The sequence below is a fragment of the Acomys russatus genome, chromosome 19, assembly GCF_903995435.1.
Source record: "Acomys russatus chromosome 19, mAcoRus1.1, whole genome shotgun sequence".
Classification (NCBI taxonomy): domain Eukaryota; kingdom Metazoa; phylum Chordata; class Mammalia; order Rodentia; family Muridae; genus Acomys; species Acomys russatus.
The window spans coordinates 46238486-46266328 of record NC_067155.1 but is presented as its reverse complement, the minus strand read 5'-3'; the positions used below and the strand labels follow the sequence as shown (position 1 = coordinate 46266328).

At 45.8% G+C, this 27843-nt stretch overlaps 1 protein-coding gene across 3 annotated transcripts in view; it reads left to right on the top strand.

Moving 5' to 3' along the window:
* Positions 1-27843, top strand: part of Caln1 (calneuron 1) — a 443920-nt gene that overhangs the window by 128763 nt on the left and 287314 nt on the right. The gene's annotated exons all lie outside the window — the stretch shown is intronic.

The window sequence follows — 27843 nt, the reverse complement described above, 5'->3', positions numbered from 1 at the left end:
CTGGATTTATCTATAAGGGCCTATTGAGCAGACATTCTTGGTTTAGTACTGAAACAAACACAGGTAAAAAAAAAAAGTACCGAGAGTTATTTGATTGGCTGGCTGGAGTATTTGTGAAAGGATGGCCTACTGAGAAGGAACTGGAGACGCCTGATAGTCTCTGGCTTAGTGTTGATGGAGGGATTTTAAGGCTCAGGGAAATTGGGATACTGGAGTGGATTTGCCGTTTAAAATCTAATCCTCCACAACGGAATGACCCAGAAGGCATGCCCTTCACTAATGCTATGAGGTGGAAAATGAGAGGGGCACCGGTTCATTTGAAGAGCTTTGTCATTGCCCCCCCCTTTTTTGTGCCAGACCTTAGGGTGGGAGATATGGCTGCACAGTTGGACAAATTAAATATTATGGGTTTTTATCTGAGGCTGAAGTAGCAGGGACCAGGTGGCCGCATTGAGTGCCAAAGGAAAGGCGAACATAGCCCAGACAATATCTATAATGGCATGACTTGTGTGTAGCGTTGGTTCTGACTAATCAACAGAGTGTTCCAGAGAATGTTCCAGAGAATGAAATAAATAAGCCTCCTTGGGTTCTGTTTGATCTGCATATGAAAAATAAAACCCTCTAGAACAAATGAAAGAAAGGCTACATTAGATCATAGTATCAGAGAATCATGACCCATCAATTTCCAGACTTTGGTCAATCACAGATCCAGAAACTCCTGATTGGAAGGAAGGCCATGCCACCGCTCCCTCCTACTCCGCCCCCTCCCCCCGGAGGAAGGACCATATTGTAACATCAAAGAGCTTTACTATTAGCCTTTTCCCTATCCTTCCTCCACCAGGACCTATATGACCTTTTACTAGGGTAACTGGACATTGGGGGAAAGGAAACTGTCAGAATTTCCTATTGAATACTGATTCTAAATGGACCCTGATATCATGAGACTCCCCAGAACATCATGGCTCCCCACTTAAAGTAGGGGCTTAGGAGTTTTGGCTAAAGTCCAACTCACAGTGGATCCCCAAACTCATCCCGTGGTTATTTTCCCAGTTCCAGAATGTATAAAATGTATAATAGGGATAGATATACGCAGAAGTTGGCAAAATCCCCACTTTGGTTCCCCAGCCCATGGACAGAGAGCTACTATTGTTAGAGAGGCCAAATGAGAGCCATTGGAGTTGCTTCTACCATTGAAAATAGCGAACCAAAACAATTATCACATCCCTGGAAGAATTACAGAAGCTCCTGCCACCACCCAGGGCTTGAAAGGTACGAGCGTGATGGTCTGCACCCCACCCCCCTACCCCCCATATCTCATGTTTACTTTCCTGTTTTGCCTACCCAGGAAACAGACAGGTCATGGCAAATGATGCTTGACTATCACAGACTTGACCAAGTAGTGACTCTGATTGTGGCTGATGTGCCAGATGTGTCTTTACAGCACATCTTGTGGTACATGGTATATGGATACTGATCTAGAGAATTTTTTTTTCTTGATTCCCATCTATAAGGAGGACTAGAAGTAGTTTCCTTTCAGCCGTCAAGACCAGCAGCACATCAAGGGTTTATTCCTTCTGCTGCCCTGTATCATAACTTAGTTTGCCATGATCCTCATTGCTTGCCTGGCACCTAAAGCCAGTATACTTTATTGATGATGTCATGCTCAATAGACCAAATGAATGAGATGTAGCAATCACTTTGGACATGACAAAGCATACAACACATTAGAAGATGAGAAATAAACCCAACAAAAATTTTTATCTCAGTGAAATTTCTAGGCATCCATCTACAGTGAAGGATAAGTTGCCATGCACGCATGGCCACTCCCACTACCAGGAAATGAGCACAATGCTTAGGGGATCTATTTGGATTTGGGAGGCAGCATATTCTTGGGTGTGTTACTCTGGCTCATATACTAAGTGACTTGGAAAGCTGCCAGATGTGAGTGAATGAGACCTGGAACAGGGGAACGCCCTTCCACAGGCCCAGGCTGCTCTGTCCCCTCCACATCACGTGATCCAGCAGACCGGATGGGATAGAAACCTGCTCCCCTTTGTCAAGGGTCTTTGACAGCCCTTTGAGTTGAGCAAGTAGAATGAGGGCTTCTGCTTTCTTCTCTCTAAAGCCAGAGTCTGTGTTGGAATGGTGGAAGTTTCTAGAAATGTAGGCGCCTACTGATGTGCCTATTTTAGCCATGTCACCTGCCCAGATTATTCCTACTCCTCTGTGTTCCTCTAACAGCTGGCTAATATCCACGGCCATTTTTTCTGAGCTCCAAATGTCAATTTCAGACTTCTTTTGGTTGCAATTTTGTGAATAAAAAGCAGGGCCATGCATATGCTAGGCAAGCATTTTACCCCTGATCTAGCTGCTCGTCTGCCTATCTATCATCTATCTATCTATCTATCTATCTATCTATCTATCTATCTATCTATCATCTATCGTCTATCTATCTATCTATCTATCTATCTATCTATCTATCAATCAATCATATATCCATTTAATTTTGAGACAATCTTTTTAAGTTGCCCAATCAAGCCTTGTGCTCACTCTGTAACACAAAGAAGGCCTCCAACTTGTGATCGTCCTGTCTCATCCTTCACAATGTCTGGGATAACAGATGTACACCCTCATACCCAGCTCAGCATCAGTATTAATGGTTTGTTTCTTACGCCAAAGTTTCTTGGTGATCATGAGGAAAGTGGTTGTTTTGCTTTTCCCTAAAACAAACAAACAAACCAAACAAACAGAAACTACTAAAATTAATTGTCCCAGGACAGAGGGTAACACTGGGCCCTGGTTGCTAGCCCAGCCATAGGTGTGATTCCTCGCTTGCTACCAGAGTAGCCTTTGCTTTGTTCATTCCCAGTGAAACACTCCTCGGGATGGGTTGCAGACCTCAGTCACCTGCAAGGGCCAGTTAACATGTGTGGGCATTGGAGCGTGGCAGGCAGGAGGCACTGTGAAATTCTTGGCCTCGCGCCCTTGTGTAATTTGTACAATATGTCAGAAAGTGAAGTCTTGATAACATCTGCTGTCCAGGTTGGAGGAACAGTGGGGCAAAGGGGAGCCATAGAGTCAAACCTGAGGGTGCAGCTTTTCCTACACTAGTGTGGTATGCGGTGTTTCAGCCAACATCTTTTGGGGCTGGAAAACAAAAACAAACAAAAAAGAGTCAGAATTTCAGGTCTATGTTTGATCATAATTTTATATTATTCCTTATTAGACTCCTCGGGGTAATGAATTCTCTTTTGAGATGGGTGGGACGAATATATAAATTGAGAGAGATAATGTTTCAAATTTGAATCTCACTGAGTAGGTTTGGATAGCTGATAAGGCAAGAGCCTTTGTACACCATGGAACTTGGAATATTTTGTGTTTATAGTAGGCTTTTTTTTTTTTTTTTGTCTTGAGGAGAAACATTATACTTTAAAAAAAACATATGATGGTTTGAAATGAGAATGGTCCCCTAGGCTCAGATGTTTGACTACCTGGGTCTTTTTTTGACGCTGTTTGGGAAGGATGAGGAGGCGTGGCCTTATTGTAGGTGTGTCACTGTGGGCAGGCTTTGAGATTGCAAAAGCTAATGCCATTCCCAGTTAGCTCTCTCTGCCTTGTGGTTGTGTCTCAAGATATGCGCTCTCAGCTACTGCTCCAGTACCATGAAGGTCATAGACTCTAACCCTTTGAAACTGTAAGCCCCAAATAAATACTTTCTTTTATAAGTTACCCTGGTCATGGTGTCTTATCACAGCAATAGAAAAGTACACAAGACCTGTGTGTGTGTGTGTGTGTATGTGTGTGTGTGTGTGTAGTAATGTAGGTCCACTGTTTATATCAGGAATTTTTTCTTAATCCTTCTTCCATCTTTTTCATTAAGGCAAAGTCTCTCAATTAAATCCAGAGCTCCCTGAGATGGCCAGTCTAACTAGCTAATGTGCTTTAGGAATCCCCTGTCTTTTACCCCCTCAGTGCTAAAATTACAGGTGTCTGCCCTGCCCATCTGTCATTTATGTGGGTTTGAGGGATCCAAACTTCCTCCCCCCCCATTTGCATAGCAAACACTCCACCCACTGAGCAATCTCCCTTGCCACATTCTTAAAGGGAGTCACATAAAAGAATAATACTCATGTTTTAGGGCTTGGACATGGGATGGTACTCACAGGCTTATGTGTTTGAACCCTTGGCCTCCAGCTGGTGGTTGTGGTGTAGAGCTTTTAGGAGATGGGGGGGCCTCACTAGCAGAAATAGTCACAAGGGCACTGTATAGTATGAGCCTTTGGGAGTTGGTGTTATTATTACCTTATAGAGTTAGTCTCTATTTCCTCCTTCACTTTCTTTTAAGATATTTTATGTGTATACATATATGCATAAGTGTATGTGCACGTGTGTGCCTAAGTTTATGTTTGTGGGCCACGTGGGCAGTGCCCATGGAGGCCAGAAGAAGATGTTGGGTCTCCTGGAGCTGGAGTGACAGATGGCTGTGAGCTGAGTGATATGGGTGCTGGGTGAAAAGCCCTGACCTTCTGCAAGAGCAGTAAGTGCTCTCAACTCATGAACCTTCTCTGCAGCCTCTTGCCTTTGTTTTAAGCCCAGGTACATTCTGGTTTGGAAAGTTCTAGAAAAGAAGGGTACTACTCTCTAGGATTAAAAGGCTTAAATAATTTTCTCCAACTTTCTTTCTTCTCCCTCCCTCCCTACCTTCTTTCTTTCCTTCCTTTCTTGTTTTAAGGCAGGGAGGCAGGGTCTCTCACTCTGTAGCCAGGCTGTCCCAGAACTCACTATGTGGGTCAAGCTGGCCTCAAACTCATGGTAGTCTTTTTGCCTCAGCCTTCAGAGTATTGGGATTGGAGGCATGAGCTACCATTTCTGGCAGGGATGTCTGTCTTTTTTTTTTTTTTTTTTAAAGTATAGAGGTGATAAAAACTGCTATCTCTTACGGCGCTAATAATGTCCCAATGAGTGGTACAATGTTGAGATTTGCCCATATCTCCAGTCCATTTGTCTCTAAAGACCATTTATTTAAGGAGGTAAGACACCAGGGCAAGTGCTAATGGCCCCAGGTTGATGTGAGACACAGACCACTGCTCTGAGCTCATGAGCAGACTTGCTGCCCGTTCAACTCCGAACCTGTCTTCGGGAAAGGGTTTCCTTCTGAGCCTTTGATAATAGCTTTTGATTATAATGTGTTTTGGGGGCACAAAAGCATTGCCTGCTCACAGCAAAACACATTTGTCTTCATCGAGGTGGTGATTCAATGTGTGTGCCGGAGACAGGCACAGCCACTTGGGAGGCTGATGTGTGGGGACAGTGGCTGATAGCTCCGGAGCGAGGACACATACATCACGTCATTCCTTCGTGGCCTTAACAAATTACCAGTCAGAGCCAAATCAAATACGTGGCTTGTTCACCGTCCTGTGCTCTGCATCCTCCCCTGATTTTATCCAAGTAGCAAACACACACACACACACACAGACACACACACACACACATACACACACACACACCATAGAGAACACTTGCAAGGCATAGAGGAAGACATCCACAAAGTTGTCCATGGGCAGAAACAAACTCAGGAAGAACAATGTTATAGTAAGATTCTGGAACCTTCAGGCATACAGGGTAAAGGAGACAGCACACCATGAAGGAGGCCAAGGGAGGTCCTGAGTGTTCCGGGTGGGTATAGGTCTAATTTTCTGTTGGGCAGTGCGGCACAGCAGTCAGTACAACAAAGGAGAGATGAAACAGAGAATGTCCTTTAATATAGTGGGGACTGGCTGGCTGTGGTGCATGCGTACACAACTTTGGCTTCATCTTCAGAAACGCTATCCCCCTACTTTTAGATGGGGTCTTTCGCTGGCCTGGAGATCTCCCAAGGATCCTGGCTGGAATCAAACTTATGACCTCATGCTTGCCTGGCACCTGAGTGACACCTTCAGACCCTGAACTGAATTTTGATTCCTATTAAAAAGCTGCCCTTGCTCTACGGGTTTTCATAACACCCTGAAATATCTAAGCACTCTGACTAGCTAATAAAAGTAAAAGCGGACCATTGGATTGAGATCCAGTCTCTAAGAATCCATCCAAGAGGGCAGGGTAAAGAAGAACGGGGTGGTGGGGTGGTGGGGTGGTGGGGTGGTGGGAATATGGTCCCAGGGTAAAGGAACTGTGGCTCCTGTTTCTCTGCAGCCTCAGGGGCCTTCTCTGAGCCTAATTTTCAACTTGTAAAAGCAAGTTAAAAGTATTTTGTGTGTGTGTGTGTGTGTGTGTGTGTGTGTGTGTGTGTGTGTGGTGTAGGTACATACATGTAAGTATGGGTTATGTGCATGTGTGGAGGCCAGAGAAGGCATTGGGCGCCCTCTTCTATTACTTTTGACCTCATTTCTTTGAGGCAGGGTCTCTGGATGGAGTTGGAATTTGTTTTATTCTGGCTGGCTGAGTAGCTGGCAAACCCCAGTGGTCCTCGTTCCTGCACCTTTCTCAGTGCTGAGGTTACAAGTGTGCACATGACCATGCTCAGCTTGTCCTGTGGGTGCTGCGTTCTGAACTCCCACTCAGTCTTGTGTAGCAAGTTCTCTTAACCACTCAGCCATTTTGCCAGCCCCCTCAAACAATAGCATCTGTGTTAGTTACTTTCTTCATTGCTGTAACAAAAATACCTGGGGGAGGGTGAGAAAGCAGTTTAAAGATAGAAAGGGTTTGTCTGTCTCACAATTTGAGGGTACACAGTCCATCATCATGGGAAGGCATGGCTGTAGGACTGACTATGAGGCAGCTGGTCACATTTGCAACCATAGTCAGGAAGTTGAAAGAGATGGATTCCACTGCTCAGCCCATTTTCTTCCTTTTTTTTTTTTTTTTTTTTTTTTTCAGTCTGGACCCCAGCCTAGGGAATGGTATTGCCTATAGTTAAGGTAGGTCTTTCTATCTCAATTAACCTAATCATGATAACAACTTACAGGCACTCCCAGGGGCTAACTTCATCTGATTAAACCCTCACATCCATGCCCAGAGGCTTGTTCCTTAGGTGAGTCTATGTTCTGTTGAGTTGAAAGTCAGAATTACCCATCCAGTATAATTCATTCAATCATTTGGACATCCATTCAGCAAACATGTATCCGATGATGACAATTTTCTTACAGCTTTTTAATATAATGAAGAAAACAGAAGATTTCCCACACCTGATAAGTCTCTGGCTCTTGTGGTGGGGTACCCACAGCGTATGATGTCAAGGTGGTTAGTCATTTGCAGGATAATGGATGGAACAGGCAGCTATCATGTTAATCTAAATAAGTCAGACTCAGAAAGACGTGTCTCATGTTTTTGCTCATCTATAGAATCTAGATAAAAAAAAATATATGACACGGAAGTAGAATAGAAACTATTTAGGGAGACCAAGAGGCCACTAAAGAGGAGTAATGGTTAACTTTAATTGTTAAGTTACTGCAACCTTGAATCACCTGGGAAGAGAGTCTCTCTACATTGGCTTGGCCAGTGGGCATCTCTGTAAGGGATTGTCTTGATTGTTTATGCGAGAAGACCCAACCCATAGTAGGCAGCACCATTCCCTACTCAGGGGGTTCATGAACTGCGGAAGACTGGAGTCACAGAGCTGAGAACAAGTAAGCAAGCAAATGCATGTGTGCTCACATCATTCCTCTCTGCTCTTGATTGTGAATGTCTGTGAGCAGCTGTCTCAAGCTCCTGCCTTGACTCCACTGTTATGATGAACTGTTACCTGGGACTGTAAGCAGGGAAAAGCTCCTTTCTCCCCTAATTTGCTTTTTGTCAGGATATTTTATCAAAGCAACATAAATAAAAGTGGAAAAGGAGGGGAGGGAAAACAGAGGGTAATAAAGGGAGGGCGAATGTGAACAAAATACATGATATACTCAAATGAAAATGCCATCATAAAATCTATTGTTACTATTATTTTTTACAATGTATATATACATATATTTATATGTATATAAATATATAAAACAATGTAGAGCTAAAGACATACCCCAGCTGATTGAGTGCTTGCCTGGCATACATAAGGCCTGGGTTCCCTCAGCTATAGTCTGAGTAGATGAGGAAAAGTGGGTGGACCAGAAAGTGGCTTAAAGCTGGGTCTGGGGGGGGGAGGGGGGCATAGGCAGGCTTTTGCCCAGTTACTCAGGAGGTTGAGGCAGGAGGAATAAAAATTCAAGCCTGCCTGTGTTACAAAATGAGCTCATGGCCAGCCTTGAAAACTTAGATGGAGTTTAAGATAGGCAAAAATAGGGCTGGAGATGTAGTTCAAGGGTGGAGTGCTTGCCTACCCAGTGAGGGGCTTAGGACATGGCTCACATACACTCCCTAATGTGGGGCTGGGGGTGTGGCCCAGTGGTAGAGCACTTGACTTGCATTATTCCCTCCCCAATACCAAAATAAATAAATAAATAAATAAATAAAATAAAGGAGAACTAAAATTCTTGGTGATGCAGGGTACAAGATAATGAGGTTTGGACTTTAGTGCAGTCTGTTGGGGAGATGTTCGAAGCATTGTGAGCTCAGGGTACAGCCTAGTCCCCAAACCGTTTTGTCTGGTGACTTCAGTGGAGTGAGCAAAAGGAAGCTATGGGTGAGCGGAGGCACCTTGACAAATAGTCAACACTCAATGTAGGTCAATTCTTGTCTGTCAAGATGGTCCTTGGGTACATGCCATGCAAGGCTGAGAACCTGAGTTCAAACCCTGGAACCCAGGTAAAACTGGAGGGAGAGACTCAAGTTCACAAAATTGTCCTCTGACCTCTATATGTGGCACTTCCATGCCTGAACTCACACATTTTTATCATAAATACGCTCACACCATAATGGTAATTTATTTTTCAAGAGCTGACCCTTTGACTTCAGAGAAGATAAAAACGGGCCGCCCCTAAAGATGAATCTGTGTGACTTATCCCGCAGTTCCCACTGTGCCTGGGAATGTTATCTTCTGATTCTCCTGGCTGCCCAGCTAAGCCCTTGATGTCCTTATTGTCACTGTTCAAGAAGCTAACAGAGGTTAAGTCCCTGCCCCAAGGTTACCCAGTAGCTGGCCGAGGCTGGCTGACCTATTCTGACATTCCATTTTAACCCCTCACATTCATTCCTTTCCGGGTCATGGATGCCAGGCCTTGCTTTTCCAATAGCTACCTTGTATGCACTCACACTGAACTGTTTTCCGTTAAGTTTGGGGAGAGGGTGATCTGAGAGAGTGGTATAGGGCTACAGGAGGGCACAGAGGGATTCTGAAGGAAGACTGGAGTTGTCAGGTTATGCGCGGTCACACACTGGCATGGCAGGAAAGACCTTGGGTTTTCATTGTTCACGGAAGCCTGTTGACGATCCAGGGTGAGTCTCAGGGAAATGTTCCTGCTAAGTTAGCTTTGCCTCCTGTGCCAGCGTGTGCCCAGAGTTTTTGGCTTCCTTTGAGCCTATTCCGCACTCCCCTCCTCTCTTCTCTTCCTCCTCTCCTTCTTTCCCCTCCTCTTTCCTTTCCTTTACTTCTGTCCTGGCTTGCTTTTCTGCTGCTGTGATAAATCCTCAGGACCAAAAGCCCATTCACGGCCCATCCCATACACAGCCCATCACTGAGGGAAGTCAGGGCAGGAACTCATGCGGGCAGGCACAGAAGCAGAGGCCACGGAGGAGGAGCATTGCTGGCTGGCTTACTCTCCATGCCTTGCTCGACTTGTTTTCCTTCTTAACCCGTAGGCACCTGCCTAGGGGTGGCACCACCCACAGTGGGCTGTGCCCTCTCACCCCGATCATTAATAAAAACAAAGTCCCACAGGCATGCCCACAGGGCAATCTGATGGAAACGATTCCTAAGTTGAGGTTCCCTTTTTCTAGGTGACTCTAGTGACAAGATGACACCTTCTTTTATTCCTTTCCTTTCTCTTTCTTTGCTTTATTCTTTTCTCCCCTCCCTCCCTCCCTCCCTCCCTCCTTCCCTCAGAAACCTATGCTCTTGTACACACTAGGCAAGCGCTCCACCACATAACCTCTACCTCCAGCCATGCTCTTTTCAATCAGAGCCCCACTCAGTAGCTCAGGCTGTCCTGGAATTCATGATCCTCCTGCCTCAGCCTCCCAAGTACTGGAACTACAGGCACATGTTACATGGCTGCCCGAACCCCGATTTCTTTACCTTGCAAAGGAAGTTGGCGCTGTTTGTCTGGCTTCTCTTCTGTGGTGTGATGGCTTCAAGAGCTGGCCTCAGGCTGGAGTCTGGTCTTTTGCACGGGGAGGCAGCGTCTCCGAGGCTCGTGGCTGGAGAATAGATGGGGCATATTGTTTTATATAAACAATAATAGTGAAGCAAGTAGGGGAGACCCGGGTTGGTCCTCACTCTAGGCCTAGTGATCAAGGAGCATGTCTCTGGGGGATCCGACCATTTGGGACTGTATGCTTTCTGTTTGGGAACACAGCCCCTGTGATTTCCCAACACCCCTTTAATGAAGAAATTTAAGACCCATTCTGCTTATATGATTTTTTTTCACTATTTTGTCCAGCTTTTCCTTGATTAAAAAACTAATTCGTTGCCTTTCTGTTATATCTTGAGACACTCTATAACCTTAGAAAACATCCTTCCAGAAATGTGCCCCACAGCAACGCAGCATGGTCTACTGTGGGGTTGCTTGAGTCTTGGTGGTTGAGATTTTATTTTTTATTTTTAAGTGAGTCTCTCTCTCTCTCTCTCTCTCTCTCTCTCTCTCTCTCTCTCTCTCTCTCTCACACACACACACACACACACACACACACACACACACAAGTGCCAGTTCCCACAGAAGCCGGAAGAGGATATTGGATTCCCTGGAACTAGAGTTTCAGGACAGAATGAGCAATGCTCTCGTTTCTTGGGTCCTCTTAGGTTGAGTGCTCTCAACAGATGAGCTATCACACCAGCTTCTCTCTATTTTTGCTGCCCTCTTTGGGGACATTTAATGTCATTCTATTTTTTACCACTCTGTTATAATTATAAATTGAATTATAATCTGAAGTGTCCCCCATGAACTTATGTTTTGAATAATTGTCCTTGCTTTGTGGCACAGTTTTTGGAGACCATGGAACCTTTAAGTACTTAGCTGGGGGAAGTGGGTCCTTGTAAGAAGCTCATTTGCAATGAGCAATTGAAAAGGAGGAAATATTGACTCAGGCCCGTAGTTATTTGGCATCTTTGTTTTAGGGTGTGGGGTGAGGAAGAACACCATGAAGGAAGCCTGTGGTGGAGAAAATGGGCTCACTTCATGGAGGCTAGGAGACAGAAAGAGAAACAGTAGTGTCAGTTATGTGCACCATCTTCATGCAGTGCACCCAGAGACCCGAAGGGTGTGCCAGCCAGACTCCCCAGAGCTGGAATTATGAGCAGTTGTGAGGCACTTGACACTGATGCTGGGATCTGAAGTCAGTTCCCCTGTAAGAGCAGTTTGTGCTCTTAACCACTGAGTTATCTCTCCATGTCTCCATCAACTTTATTTTTTTATGGCTCACTTTGTTATTGTTTTTATCTGTAGAAGCATGGCTGTATTCCCAGCTCCGTAGTTTCAGGCATTTAAATGTGTCTTGTGAGATGTACCTTGAACCTGCTTTGTGGAAGGAAAGGCCTAATGATGCCTTTAGCTTTTTGGCATTTAAAAGTTACTTTAAATGAAGGCAACCAACAGCTGCAAAGAACAAGTCTAAGAAATGTCCTGTTTGTGCCCATCACACAATCTGTCTTCGGTTCTAATTTCCTTTCTGTTGCTATGACAAATAGCATGGTCAAAAACAACTTGTGGGAAGAAAGGATTAATTTCAGCTTACAAGTCACAGCCCATCACTGAGGGAAACCATGGAAGAAGCTCAAGCCAGAACCCAATGGCCGGACTCCTTGAAACATTACCTCTAATCAAGGAACTCATAACCAAAGGAGTACAGTAGAGATCATGGAGGAATGCGCTTGCTGGCTCACTCCCTGGCTGATGCTTAGCTAACCCAGGTCAACCTGCTTAGGGAATGATGCCTCTTATGGTGGGCTGGGTCCTCCTACATCAATTAACAATCAAGACAATCCTCCACAGACATGCACACCCAACCTGGGCAATCCCTCAGTGGAGACTGCCTTCTCAGGTGACTCTATGATGTATCAAGTTGACAGCTAAAGCTAACTAGGACATTGCTCTTTTAATAGATAAGTGCTTATCTAGTGACGCAAGGCTGACTATAAAGTAACTTGTTTTGAGTCTCAAGGCAGCCTACTTGAACTAAAATATTCAACTGAAATACTCAAACTCGGCAAATACAAAAGAAGAATTAACTCTGTGTCAGAGAGAGCGAGAGAAAGAGAGAGAGAGAGAGAGAGAGAGAGAGAGAGAGAGAGAGAGAGAGAGAGGGAGAGAGAGCTGTAAATGCTAGGTGGAAGTAGATGATACGAACAAAGGTACACATGACGACGCATGGTCCGTGCAGAAATGTATATGTATTAGGTCAGAGGAATGTTCCAGAATGTTTGATGACTGTGCTTGAATTTACAGAGTAGATATTCAGTATAAACAGGCACAGACTGGGCGTTATGATGATATCAAGGTTTGAATTGTAGCATCATCTTGTCCCCCGACCTCCACCAGACTCATGGTTTGAACCTTTGTTCTAAAGCTGTTGGTGCTATTTTGGGAGGCCAGGGAACCTTTTAGCATAAAGAGGTCAATTCATGGTCTAGGAGCCACCCTTCTACCTTCTCTCATCTTTGCCTGGATGTGGCAGTGCTGGCCTATAACCACAGCACTTAGGAAGCAGGAAGATTCCTTCACCCTACGGGCCACGATGTAACATTGAGATATAGCACTGTCACCTGCAAGGTTTATTCTGGAGAACTGTATAATCCAGTCATGGAAACTTACATAATACTTTAAGTGAGTTTGCGATTTTTTTGTTGTTGTTGTTGGTCCGAGTTGATAGCCACCCTATGGTGCACATGACCCGCGGGCTGCGTATCAGGCATGCCTGTGTTGGGGGTTGGGCATGCCAAGGAGACATAGGTGATAATGGAGGGCTTTTAAAGGCTACACCTAGCCAGTAGTTCCCTCTTTAGTCTAATTCCTGCGTACTATGAAATGAAGACTGACTCGACACCACTCAATTCACCGCTGCAATGTTCTGCTCAAGTGTGTGGGGCCAGGCAAGCGTGAGTCAAATCCTCTGAAACTGTGAGCCTAAATAAACATTCCAGCCATTAAGGTTGGTGTATGTGTCTGTGTGCATGTGTGCATGTGTGCATGTGTGTCTGTCTGTCTGTCTGTTTGCATGTCTGTCTGTCTGTCGGCCTGTCTGTCTGTCTCTCTCTCTGTATATGTGTATGTGTCTGTCTGTCTGTCTCTCTCTCTCTGTGTTTGTGTGTGTCTGTCTGTCTGTCCGTCTGCCTGCCTGCAACCCCCCCACCCCGTGTGTGTATATTGTAAGGTTTGACCTTCATCAGGACATTGCTCTATTTGGAGGCCGTTATTCACCATGAGGTACAAGTACAGATGTGGGAAGTTAGGGCAGCATCACAGGAACAGTTGATTCTAACATGACCTTGAAGGATCCCAGGAGCAAGCTGGGAGACAAAGCAGAGATGTGACTGACAGATTTAATAACAGTGTCGGACACCAGAAGGAGAGATGTCTTAGAGCCCAGGGCTAACAGAGAAGCAAAGAGGCTTTCCACACTTAGGAATGTGCTAGATCCCTTGAGTAAAGCCCTCCACACTTCACAACCCAGTCACTGAGGGCCACTTAGCATCCTTTTCTGCTTCACCCAAGTGTGGGATGCATTCTGCTGGGACCACATAGGGTTCCATCAGCAAGTCTATCTGAACTGGTATTTGGTAATTTTTACCTTGTGGAGCTGTTTCTTTATGGCTGGCCTTCAAAAAAGATTGCTTTCTCTAGGTGAAATTCTTCTCTCTCTCTCTTTTTTTTTTTTTCAAGACAGGGTTTCTCTGTGTAGCCTTGGCTGTCCTGGACTTGCTTTGTAGACCAGGTTGGCCCCAAACTCACAGCGATCCGCCTGCCTCTGCCTCCCGAGTGCTGGGATTAAAGGCATGTGCCACCACGCCCGGCTCAAAATTCTTCTCTTTATGTTGTTTTAAACACACACACACACACACACACACACACACACACACACACACTTAACCTTTCCCGACTGTATACATCGTATGTTGAACACATTGCCCACATATTCCATTACTCTCCTTCCTGACCCTCTCTCATTGGTCCCTTTTGTTCCCCTAGTGAGCTTTATTTCTGTGTTCATGGTATATACACATACAGAGTGTGACCTGAGAGTTGTAAGATGAAATAAACCCTTCCCCCTCCCCACAGTTTGATTTTGGCTGTGATTTTATTACAGCAGTAGAAATCTAAGACAGAAGGCTAACTTTCATCTATTTTCATCTATCTATCTATCTATCTATCTATCTATCTATCTATCATCTATCTATCTATCTATCTATCATCTTTCATCTATCTATCTATCTATCTATCTGTCTATCGTCTATCATCTTTCATCTATCTATCTATCTATCTATCATCTTTCATCTATCTATCTATCTATCTATCATCTTTCATCTATCTATCTATCTATCTATCTATCTATCGTCTATCATCTTTCATCTATCCATCCTCTTACTATGGAGACTGAACTTGGCTTAAACTTCCGTTGATCCCCCTTTTTCAGCCGGTGTGTGCTGGAATTACAGTTCTATGCTCCACTCTCTACTATTGTTGTTCATTTGTGTGTGTGTGTGTGTGTGTGTGTGTGTGTTTACATTTAAATAAGGTCTCATATAGCCCAGGCTCGTTTCAATATAACTGTGCAGCCAAAAATATCCTGGAACCCTGATCTTCTCGCTTGCACCTATGGAGTGCTGCAATCAATGGAGTCCATTTCTATGCTGGTTCTGTCATTTTAAAAATGGAAATTGTGTTATCTGGTCAACCCATAATGGGTTAAAAAGAGATTCCCCAAAAAAAAAAAAAGAAAAAAAAAATAGATTCCAAAAATAGAAACATGCAATTATAGCGTTTGCTGACTAGGGGTGTAGCTTGGTGGTGGAGTGGTAATGGACTGTGGAGATCAAAAATATGAAGGGAAGGGCATGGGATCCCATGGAGTCTGTAGGCTAGCCCAGTATGCTAAGGCTAGCCCAGCATGCCGAGGGGCTTTCAATTATCATCTTAGCGATGCAGAAACTCCCTTCTCTCTTCTGTTTGCATGAGGTAGAAAGACTCAGCTGTCCTGATAACTCTTATCCTGTCCTAAGCTTCAGTGATGGAGGTTGACATAGAAAGATATGTCCGAAGGGAAGTCCTCACGATATTGTGTTGAAGCTGGTTCATCTCACGTAGCTGTCTGTCCTCTTGACCTACCCTTGTAATTTGAGGAGAGAGGAAACTGAGGCCCCCAGACAGGAAGAGAAAAGTTCCACAAATATACTAGAGCCTTGTGTGACTTTTCCTGGGGAAACATTTAATCAGAGAGGGCACTGCTGATAGATAAGATGAATACCACTCAAGTCTGACATCAGTGAACTAGAGGGTTGATTTGGTTACATACAGAAATATGGCAAGGGGTATGGATGACCCAAAAGCAGTTGCGTCATCATGCATGATAACAAAAGTTGCATCTCTGGAGCTCCCAGCACAACTTGCACACAGGTCCACCAGAAAGGCTTTTTCCCCAGCAGCTGCTAACACTAATACCACCTTTGAGAGGGGCCGTGTGAGTCTTCTAGGTTTCAGGAGCTTCCTGAGCCTTGTGTGTTTATGTGTCTCCTGCGCTGGTTGTGTTTTGGGGGGTTTGTTTTGTTTTGCTTTTTTTTTTTTTTTTTTTTGTCAACTTGACACGAATCTAGACACATCCACAAAGAAGGAATGTTAATTGATAAAAATGCCTCCTTATTGGCCTGTGGGTAAACCTGTAGGGTATTTTCTTGATTAATGGTTGATGCGGAAGGGGCCTGCCTATATCACCCCTGGGCAGGTGGTCCTGGATGACACAAAAAGCAGGCTGAGCAAGGCATGAGGAACGAGCCAGCAATCATCCCTCAATGGCTTTTGCTTCATTTCCCACCTGCAGGTTCCTGCCTTGCCCTTCTTTCATTATGGACTGTGATGGGGACATGTGAGTTGAAATAAGCCCTTTCTTTCCTAAGTTGCTTTTAGCTGTGGTGTTTTATCCCAGCAAGAGAAACCCTAACTGACACACACCTGCTGCGCCGCCTTGTGAGTTTCGATCACTTTCTAATCCTGTAGATGTTGTTTACTTCCCGAGTCCTGGGATGATCTTCCTTCTATCTAGGAAACATTGTTTCAAGTTGAGGAAGTTGCTCCAACGACACTGTCTCAACTGTCCTGACAGAACAGGTGATTTTGCGTCCAAGGAAACTGCAATTGAGTAAACATTCCGGGTTCTCGAGCGGTTTCCTCTTTTGCTTGCCAGACAGGTTTTCACTGTGTAGCCCATGGTGGCCCCGACTCTTCTCCTCCCCCAACCCTCCCGAATTCTAGGATTGCAAACATGAGCCGCCAAGCCTAGCTTCACGAACAGATTTCTGCTGCTATTTCTTTCCCTCTGCCCTTTTTGCCTCACAGAAAACACACACAGTTGAAACTGTGCGCAGCAGCTATCCCGAGTGAGGGCTTGCCGAGTGTTCGGAAACAGTTTCGTTTGACTTTCTTGCAAAGAGCACATGGAAAGGAGCAACACACAAGATGGTGTGACATTTTCTGTCCTTTTGGTGTAAATCCTACAAAAATCAAGGTAGCACCAATGGTGTCGCTTTAAAATAGAACACTCATACGTTTCGGAGATGGAGCCGCGTGTGTGTGATCTTCCCGTTGTGAGCTCGTCGTCTTTGGCACAGAAAACTGGAGATGACCTCTTTCCCTACCTGGCTGATGCATTTTGAAGATCAATCAATGATCCGACAGGCTGAAGTCTTCAACTCGTTTCTTTTAAGTGGCCCTTGGGGGTATCACTTCCTCTCCCCTGTCCTCGGGATGGGTAATTGGCACCCTAGGATCAAGTCCGTTGGAGGCAGCGTCACGGAAGATACGAAGAGTTGGACATGGTTTCCTCCTTTGATTTGTCCTTCTGGCTCAGATAAGAACTCCCCCTGGCTCAGTGCAGGATTCTTTCTGCCTGTGATGAGAAAACATCAAACGCTAAGCTAGTGGCTTGAGGTAATTTCTTTGTTCTGTGCTTAGTGGGGCCAGTGAGGGACCAAGTTCAGAGAAGTACTAGGAAAATCCAACTCTTTTGCTCTCATTCCTGCCGTTTAGATTTGTTTTTAATTTTATTTTTCTGATACACAGTCTCCCACTGTAGCTTAGGCTAGCTTGAAACTCATTCTTTGGCTATGGCTGCCCTAAGCCCATAGCAATCCTCCTGCCCCAGCCTCTCCAGAGTTGAGATTTCAGGTGTGTGCCACCTTTTGGCCCACCTGAGGAAGTTGATTGCCAATTAACTGGTCATGTGGGTTAGACACAGAGCTCACTTAATACTTGCCTGCTTGGATTCTGATCCCCAGCTCTATGAGTGGCAACACATGGCCGCTTTCCTAGCCCCTGGGAGGTGAGGGCAGGAGGAGCAGAGTTTGAGGCCACCCGCAACCGTGTAGAAATGGAGGTCAGCCTGAGCTTCAGGGAACCCTGACTAGAAAACCATTAGTTTTCAGAAAAGACTGCCGGCCGTCTTCCTGGGCACAGCAATTGTATTTCTTCCCTGTGGCATGTATGTGAGGGAAGATAGGGATGCGTGGATATTTGAAGGACCGTTTCTGGGAATGACCTTAGCCTGGGCTACCATTGTCATGGCTGGCTTGAATGCACTGCCAGGTGAGAGTTCCAATACCTTGCCACCTGACTTGAAAGGAATGGACTGTCTTGCTTGAGGGCGGCTTGTTCCTGCCCCGACCCCCACTGATGACCTTTCTCAGTCCCCTTCAATTCTGTTTTGAGGAAGGGCATGCATAGATGGCAGGCAGACTGAGACAGACCCAGCTTTATTGGTTCTCCTTTCTTAGGGTGGAGATGTCTGAAGACTGAGCCAGGTGAGGCTGAGAGGGCTAGCTCCCTTCGCTTGGGGTTGGTTTACTTATTTAAAGCCACAGGGGAAGAAGGAACAGGCTCAGTGTTTTATTTCCACACTTGATAATAACTCATCTGCCCAGCGAAGTTGCTCTTCCTTTTATTTTTCTGTAGCACAATAAAAACTCTATCACCCGAGTGTTTGCAGCCCCGCCTGAGCTATTAGTACCAGAGCAGCACTAAATCCAGGTCTCCATTGTAATAATTAAATCCCTCCCCGGTGTCTGGCGACAACTTATTCTCTTGCCCGGTTTCTCATCCTCCATTCTTACTTTCTTTTTATTTTTGAAGTGCTGGGGCTGGAAGGGCTCTTCTTTCATTCTTTTGTTTATTTCACATGTGTGTGCGTGCGGTTGTGTGTCTGCAGGTGTGTGAGAGTGGAGGCCAGAGGTAGACCTCAGGTGGTGTCTTCCTTAATTCCTCCCCCCCCCTTTTTTTTTTTTTTTTTGAGACAGGGTCTCTCTGTATAGCCCTTCCTGTTCTGGAACTTGCTTTGTAGACCAAGCTGGCCTCGAACTCAGAACTCTGCCTGCCTCTGACTCCGGAGTGCTGGGATTAAAGGTGTATGTCCCCCCACTGCCCAGCCAACCTTACTACTTTTTAATATAATGTATTATTCACTCTTTGGTAACTTCATATGTCTATACAGCGTATTTTCATCATGTTGACTCCCCTTTTACCCCATGTAATTCCTTCCAGGCACCTCTCTACCCACAGCACCTCCCCAAGTTCATGTCCTTCTGATTTTCAAAAATGAAATCATTAAGTTCATTAGTCCATATGCGCATGAGTGTGGGACTGCCTACCTAAGTATGGACAACCTGCCAGGCAGCCATACTCCAAAAGAAAACTGATTTTCCCTTCTCTGGCAGATGTCAATTGTGGCAGCTCCTTTGCTAGGGGCTCCTCTTGTGAGGCCCTCCCTCATCCATGCGCTCAGGAGCTCACATCTTCCCTGGCTGGCTGGATAAGTCCTGCACAAGATTAAGCCAGTCTACCCTGCCTAGCTCTTTTGAAAACAAGTTTTCCCTTTGAACCCTCGCCTCATCAATTGGGCTAGACTAGCTAGGCAGCTAGTCCCAGGCATTCTCCTGTCTCAGCCTCTTCTAGAGCTGGGCTTCCAAGTATATATGGGTTTTTATGGGGATACAGGTATGTCTGGGTTCTGAGGATCAAACTTGGGTCCCTGTGTTTTCATAGCAAGCACCTTACCCACTGAGCCATCTTCTAGTCTCGTTACTTTTTTTTTTTTTAGCGGAAGTCAAGTTTTCTGGGCCTTGGGGAAGACCAGAAGGGCAGTACTATTTTTTGTTTTGTTTTGTTTTGTGACAGAGTTTCTCTGTGTAGCTTTGGCTGTCCTGGACTCCCTTTGTAGACCAGGCTGGCCTCGAACTCACATCGATCCACCTGCCTCTGCCTCCCGAGTGCTGGGATTAAAGGCGTGGGCCACTATGCCCGGCCCACCGCAGCACTCTTAAGTAGGGAACGTTTGTGCTTGTTTAATATTTTCTGTTCCTTCCTGGACTCATTTCCCTTCGGACATTTTGCTGCAGGTTACATAGTTTTTGCTTTATATTCAGAAAATAATATCCGCCCTGCGCCCCCTCCCCCCAACATCTTGCTTGGACTCACTTCAGCCCTGAGCAGGGGCAAGAAGCTGATTTGGGTCAGATTCAGACCAGTGGGGGTGGATGTAGGTTCATGGCAGGTTGGAGTGGGCAGAACTCACCAGAAAAGAGCAGAGCGTGGAGAAACGCATTTCGCTCCCTCCCTTCCCTTATTCCCAGCGCCCCCCCACCCCCTTGACTGCCACTCTGTTTCCTTTCCTACATTTCCCCCCCCCCCCAATCGTAAGTCACGCTGTGGTAAGCAGCTGGGGGAGGAGCGCTTGGCTGTGTTTGCTTTTCTCATCCACGGGAAGACTCCGAGTCAGTGGGTAGAAGCACCTTTTAGCCCTTCAGTTTAATTGCCAAAAAAATCCATCCTTGAGAGGTGCCCCCCTCTTTCTTCACCTGCACAAACCCCGGAAACAGAAGGTGTATAGTGTTGGATGTAGTGGGACAAACCTGCAATTCTAGCACTCCATGGGTGGAGACAGGAAGGCCAGAGGGTCATGGTTCAGCTACACAGTGCATCCAAGGCTAGCCCATAAGATCACGTAAAAAAAAAAAAAAATCCATTTTATGCAGCACTGCCAGCATCGTCTTCAGGGTCTTAGAGTCTGTTGGCCACTTGATAATTCAAAAATGACATTGCAAGCAGATTTTTCCCTTCGTTCCTTGTGAGGTCAAATTCATTTCTCTTATGTGAAGGTTAGCCAAAATATTTTTTTTTTCTGCATTCTTTGGTAGAACCTGGATGGTTGTGACGGAGAAAGTAGCTGTGGTCGTTGCCAGGGTTTTATGTCTTAAGATTTAAAAATATTTCAGTTGTATGTAGGTATGTGTGTGTGTGCCATGCTTGTGTGCACACATGATTGTGAATGCCGGTGCCAGGTGAAGGACATGAGGGTGTTAGGACCCCCCTCATCTGGTGGTTGTGAGCCACACAACATGGTCTTAAGAACGCAATCTTGGGTCTTCTGCAAGTGCAGCAAGCGCTCTATAACTACCAAGCCATCTCCCCAGCACCGTGTGCCAGGGTTTTGTTTGACAATTTGAAGCCTTGTGCATACTGGGTACCTCTACCACTGAGCAGCGCCCCCAGGCATCCCTTAGTCACTCAGGCTAGCCTTGAACTTGCAAACTTACTGCTTCTGCTCTTTATGTAGGATGACAGGTGCATGCTGCCATCCCCGGCAATACTTTCAGTTTATTAATAACTTATTAATTAATAGTGCACAGGCAGTGTGTACATGTGTGCTTGTGTATGCACATATGTGTATGTGTGTGAAGGCTACAGGACAACCTTGTTGTCATTTCCCGGGTTCTATCTGTGTATTTTGAGGTTGAATTCTCTCCTTGGCCTAGAGCTTGCCAAGTAGACCAGACTGGCTGACCAGCATCCCCTAGGTATCCTCCTATCTCTGCCTTCCTGGCATTAGTATTACAAGAATTTATCACCACACCCAGCCTTTTAAAAATGGTTTTTGGGGTACCACTTAGGACTTCATTCTTAAGACAAACACTTTATTGATTTAGCTACCACCAAAGCCATGTTCCCTTTTACTTTATTTTAATTTAAAGATACTTTTTACATGAAATACACATTTTATTATAAGTTGATTTTATGTTAGATAATTAAAAAAAATTTTTTGCATCCTGGTCATAGCCTCATCCCTTCTCTCCTCCCACTCTCCCTCCCTCTTCCCCTCACCCCTCTCCTATTCCTCAGAAAAGGGGACCCTCCACTCCCCATTCTCTCCTGCTCATCAAGTCACTTGTGGACTGAGCTGAGCGTGTCCTCTTCCCTTATGACCTGGCAAGGTAGTCCCGCTGGTGGGGAGTGATCAAAAGGCTGGCCTCAGAGCCCATATCAGAGACAGTCCCTGCTCCCCTTACTAGAGGACCCACATGAAGCCTGCGCTGCCCACCAGCTACATCTGTGTAGGGGGCCTAGGTCCAGTCATGCATGGTCTTTGGTTGGTGCTTTAGTTTCAGCAAGCCCCTCTAGGCCCTGGTGAGTTGGTTCTGTTGGTCTTCTTGTGGAGCTCCTGTCACCGCCAGGTCCTTTTCTCCTTCTCTCCACTTTTCCACAAGACTCCCTACGCATCGCCCAATGTTCGGCTGTAAATCTCATTTAAAAAATTTTTTTTAAAATTCACACGCATCTTTCTGTCTCTATATGGATGTGTGTATGTGACTACAAGTGCCTGGGGGAAGCCAAAAGATCTCAGGGCTCCTAGAGTTGCAGTTACGGATAGTTGTGGGCCATCTAATGGGAGTACTTGGCCTCTGCAAGACCAGGATGCTCTCTTACCTGCTTTAGCCGCCCCCCCGCCCAGTCCCCTCTTTTCTGGGGAACAGTGTCTCAGTGTAGCCCAGGTTGGCTACAAACCCACTGTGTAGCCATGGATGATCTTGAGCTTGTGCCTTTGCCTCCCAAGAACTGAGACCATAGGTAGTGTGTCACTGCGCTTGGTTTATGGCATTCTGGGGGTTGAGCTCGGGGCTTTATATATGCTGGGCACACACACTACCAGCTGAACCACACCCTCAATCTCCAGTTTCCTTTTTAGATGCATATATGTGTACACATGTGTAAATCTCTGTGCACCTTTCTGTCTGTCTTAGTGTGTACACATACCTTCATTTTTTTTTTTTTTTTTTGAGGCAGGGTTTCTCTGTGTAGCCTTGGCTGTCCTGGACTCACTCTGTAAACCAGGCTGGCCTTGAACTCAAAGAGATCCACCTGCCTCTACCTCCCGAGTGCTGGGACTATAGGTGTGTGCCGCAGTGCCTTGCTCCCTTCATGGATTTTCTTTTCATGGGAAGCTGGCTTTGGCTGTACAGTGTAGGCTATCCCTGATTCCCATACCAATCCTGAAGATAAATGAACTTTTCAATGAAGAGCGTTTGACTCAATTACGGGTGCCCACAGCGCTATCACTGGAGACGAGGTTTTCTTGCTCTGTGCTCGTGGTCAGAGCTGAGAGTCACATTAGGTCATTAAGAACTGGAATGTCTGAGATCTCGTCTAATGAACCCACATTCCACAGAAGCACATGTCCTTTGGACTCGGTCACTGGTAGGGAAATCCAGCCAAGGAGTATTGCCCTTTTTCACTCATGTGCCACCTGGGACACCGGCTGCTCTGGTGGCCCTGCTGCCCTTGGGACTGTACAGCCCTACACCTTCCCCTTTCTCAGGCCCTTCTGCGAATTTTCTTGATTTTCCCCTACAGGATAGGATGCTAAACAGACCATAAGGGTGGGGAACCTCCAGAGGAGACCAGAGGAGAATCTGCTGATGGACACAGGACCTGAGTTGTTAGTTATCACTTAAGTATTTGTAAATCGACACAAAGTCCTCTTGTGTGGCCCAGGCTGGCCTTAAACTCAATCCAATAGCCCGAGGGCCCCTAATGCTGGGATTACAGGCATGTACCAACGGTGACAAAATTCTATCATTTTTTTAATTTAAAAATTTCCTTTTACATAGGATCCTGCATAGCTCAGGCTGGTCTCAGACTTGTGTTGTAGCTGAGCATGACCTTGAAGTCTTGCTCTTCTGCCTCCACTCCAGAGGCCTGGAATTACAGATGAGTACTGCCACACTCTGCTTCTGCAGTGCTGGGATGGAACTCAGGGCTTCCTATGTGTTAGGCAAATACCATAACAAATCAAAATGCCACAGGACACCGTAGCCCATCACTGCTCCTCAGCAGACAGGACTGGACCCTAGGGACCCCTATGACATCTCTTCTACCCCCAGACCTTCTCTAGCGAGGACTCCCGAACTTTCAGTCACTTGTATAACTTTTGTCCTCAGTTTTGATTGCGCTTTTTAAAAAAGTCTTCTACATTTTTCCCTTCTCTGGTTGCCATAGAAACAGTGATGTCAGGTCTCCCTAGAGCTTTATTGTCATGAACATGGGCTTCACAGAGTTGTTTTCTCTAATAATGTTTGAGGAGAGGCTGGGGATGTGTGTGGCTCAGCTGGTAGGGTGCTTTCATATATGCACGGAGCCCTGGGCCCCATGTCCAGGACCATGTAAACCTGATGCGGTGGAACCTGATGCCGTGATGTGAGTTGCATGTGTCTCATCTCAGCACTCCAGAGATGGAAACAGAAGAGTCAAGAGTTCAAGGGCAGCCGAGTGTGGTGGCGCACACCTTTAATCACAGCACTTGGGAGGCAGAGGCAGGCGGATCAATGTGAGTTCGAGGCCAGCCTGGTCTACAAAGCGAGTCAAGGACAGCCAAGGCTAACACAGAGAGACCCTGTCTCGGGGAAAAAAAAAGGGTTCAAGGACAATACGTGCAGTAAACATTGAATACCTAGTCAGGTCTAGCCAATGGACAACACATTCTCTACAGTTCTGTGGAGAACGGGGACTGACTCTGACATGAACTCTGGTGCCCCATATTTGACCCTTTCTCCTTGGTAAGGAGGCCTAGTGGCACTCAGAGAAAGGCTAAGCAGGCTGCCAGCGGGAGACTTGATAGGCTGTGACCATATGGTGGGGGAGGATGTTCCCTTCTGTCATAGACCTAGGGGAGGCGAATAGGGTGAAAGAGGGAGGGAGGGAGGAACGGGAGGATACAAGTGAGGGGATAACAATTGATATATAATCTGAATAAATTAATTAAATAAAAAAGAGTTCAAGGTGAGCCTCAGCTACAGAGCAAAAGTTCTAGGATACATGAGATCCTGTCTCAAGCACTTGCTGCTTTCCCAGAAGACCCAAGTTTGGTTCACATTGTCTGTAACTTCAGCTCTAGAAGATCTAATGCCCTCTTCTGAACTCTGTGGGCATGTACACATACATACATACATACATACACACACACACACACACACACACACACACACACACACACGCACAGAGATACATACACATATACACACATACTCATACACATCCATACACACAATAATAATAATAATAATAATAATAATAAATAATAAATCAAATTTTAATTTTTGCTTAGACTATGAGAGCTAAAAATATCAACCCCCAGCTCAGTGTCTCCTCTATGCACCAAAGCTCTGTTGCTTACAGGGTGCTCTCCTTTGCTTGGAAAGCCGATACTACTGAGCAGGGTCACTTTTGGGGTTCTTTTCAGTTTTAGCCACATCCTACTTTGGTGTAAAAGTCAGCCTTTGGGTGGGCCAGCAAGTGCGACAGAGAGGCCCTCAGCTTGCTCTGCAGGGAAGCTAACACCCCCCTCCAAAGCCTCCTATGTGTCTTTCATTGTCCTCTGGATGTGTCCTCTGCCCTTGTGTCCAATTCATACACTGCTTTAAAGATGCTGGAGGCGGAGGCAGGAGGATGGCAAGTTAAGAGAACTGATCCAAAAACCAGGAGCAGAATAAGAACCAAAGCCTCCCCTGAAGAGATGTTTCTCTTGGAGGAGCTCAGTCTCAGAGCTTGTCCCTGGTCCAGCTGTTGTGCTACGGCCACCAGAACGGGGGATCTTCCTGGCCCATCTTATGTCAGAGCTTGGGAGTGAGGAGACAAGTGAAGGAGATGTAGTGAGCGTCAGAGTCAAAGATCAGATGCTTCTCTTCTTTGTTTGGGGGGAAGTTACCAGCATCTGCGATGCATCTTATTGCCTACGTGACAGGATCCAGAATCACCTAGGGGATAAGCCTCTGGGCAAGTCTCTAGTTTAAATGAGGTGGAAAGATGAATGTGGACAGCATCATCTGATGGTTTAGGGATGGAGGTCTCTGGAGGGATGGAGGGAGGGAAGGAGGGAGGGAGTACACTGAGTACCAGCCAGTGTGTATCTCTCTTCCTTACTCTGGAGGCTACACAGCCAGCAACCTTACACTCCTGGCTCTGTGCCTTCTCCATCACTGTGGACTGTTTCATCGAACTGTGAGCCAAACTATATATTTTCTTAAATGGCTTTTGCCAGCAATTTTGTCACAGCTACAAGGAAAGAAACGGATGAGTCCTTGCCGAGTCGTCTTCTCCCCGAGGGTCAAGGCCATCGGCACTTGGGTTGGGCCCTGTGATGAGTAAAATAACACCGTCTCCAAGGACACTGCCTACAGATCCCTGGAAGCTATGGGTTTAGGTTGGCACATGGTCAATGAGAACCAAAGTCTCTCATCATTTGACCCGCCCCGTTTGTTGTATATGTGCCCTGAGAGGTTCAAGAACTTTTTCGTGTCTCGGGTCCACAGTCAGATAAGAGAAGGGTATGAAAAGTAACAAGTGACAATGGGATGTTCCTGCCAGTTAAGGAGTCAGGGAGGAGCTGTCACTGGGAGCTTGGAGCTTGCTGATTTAGCTAGGCTGGCCGGCTTTTGAACCTCAGGGATATGCCTGCTTTCACTTGCTACAAGCACAGGGCACTACACCAGGATTTTTGAAGTGTATTCTGGGAATCAAACTTAGGTCGTCATCCTTGCCTCTATTGACTGAACCACCGCCTCTAATCTTTGAAAGTGTAATTTGCACACCATAAAATGTACATTAGTGTATAGCCATCACCAACCTCCATTTTTAGAACATTTCCGTTACCCCCAAAACACTCCTCGGCCCTATCTGTAGTCATTGTATGTTTCCACATTCAGCCCCAGGCAACCACTAAGCTTTCTGCTTTTGTGAATTTTCTTCTGGCCCCTAAGCTTTTGCTTCCAGCTTTGCCATTTTGAAAACCCAGGCTAAGGCACAAAGCGAGTGATCTGGAAAATTAGACTTGATCTCTGACTATGAACGACCATCCTGGGTGACTTACTGGGAGGCTGGGAATGACAACACAGACCATGTATTAGCAAATGTTGACTATTTTTTAGTTAGGGCAGGCATGACAGAATGTGTGGCAGAAGGGCTGTATGGTAGAATGGCTTCTGCTAGATCAGCCCTTATTTCTTGGGAGCGACTTTCACTCTGAACAGAGACTCATCGATGATTGATCACGTGATCTGTGTCTTGAGGCAGATCTAGCCTGAGACAGAGTGAGGCTTTCTCTAGTGGTTCTGTGAGGACATTTTGTTTCTTTGGCTTCTTGTATTAGTTTTCTTGTTGTTGGTTAGTTTCATTTCATTTTGTTTGTAGTAGCTTAAGTAGCACAAGGGAGGAAGTGTTTAATCGTGCTTTAGATCTCAATTCGTCATAACGGGGGAGGCATAATGACAGGAGTGTAAGGAGACTGGACACAGTGCACCCATTATCAGCTGGCAGAGAGAGAGAGAGAGAGAGATGGATGCTGGCGCTCTCTCACTTTCTCTTTCGGATGTCATCTAGGGCCTCATGGGTTGGTGCTACTTACATTTAGGGCGTGTCTTCCTTCCTTAATTAATAGTGACTAGAACACCCACATAGACATGCTCAGATGGTCATTTTATGGTGATTCTAGACCCTGTCAAATCCACAATCAATAGCAATTGCTGAGGTGGCGGGGGCTGGGGGGGATAGCTTAGTCGATACTTACTGCTGAGGAAGCTTCAGAACCCAAGTAAATGCCACAGGGCAGCCTGCCTGTAATTCTAGTGCTTGGAAGGGGGAGACAGTGATTGACGGAGTGAGCTAGATAGCTATTCTGGCCGGTATTGGGGAGTTCTGGTTTACATGAGAGACCCTGCCTCAATGAATAAAGTGAAAGAGAGTGAGGGAACCCCTGCTGTCAACCTGGGCTTTCACATGCACACACACATAACCACACACCTACATACACACGTGGGTCCATGCACAGGTAAACACAACACACATACCACATACATACAAGCGTACCAACCACAGACACACATGCACACGCACCACACATAGATACAAAGTTGAGAACCTGTCATCCATAGCAAAGGAGATTCAACCAAGTTGCTCTGAATCAGAAGACACAGGAAAGACATCTCACTCATGCTGACTCCTGGAATAAAAAAGGAAAGTGCATATTTCAGATGTTCAGCGGGTTCTATAGTTGCCTTAGGGAGTTGGTAGTTCTTTTAGTTCATCTAGATAAGTTTAACTGGTGGGTTTGTCTGTAGGGGATTGTCTTGGTTATGAATTGACTCTGCCTGCTGTGGGTAGCACCATTCCCTAGGCTATGCCCTGAACCACCAGAGTAGTGAAAGCCAGCCGAGCAAGCACAGCAAGCAAGCAAGAGTCCATG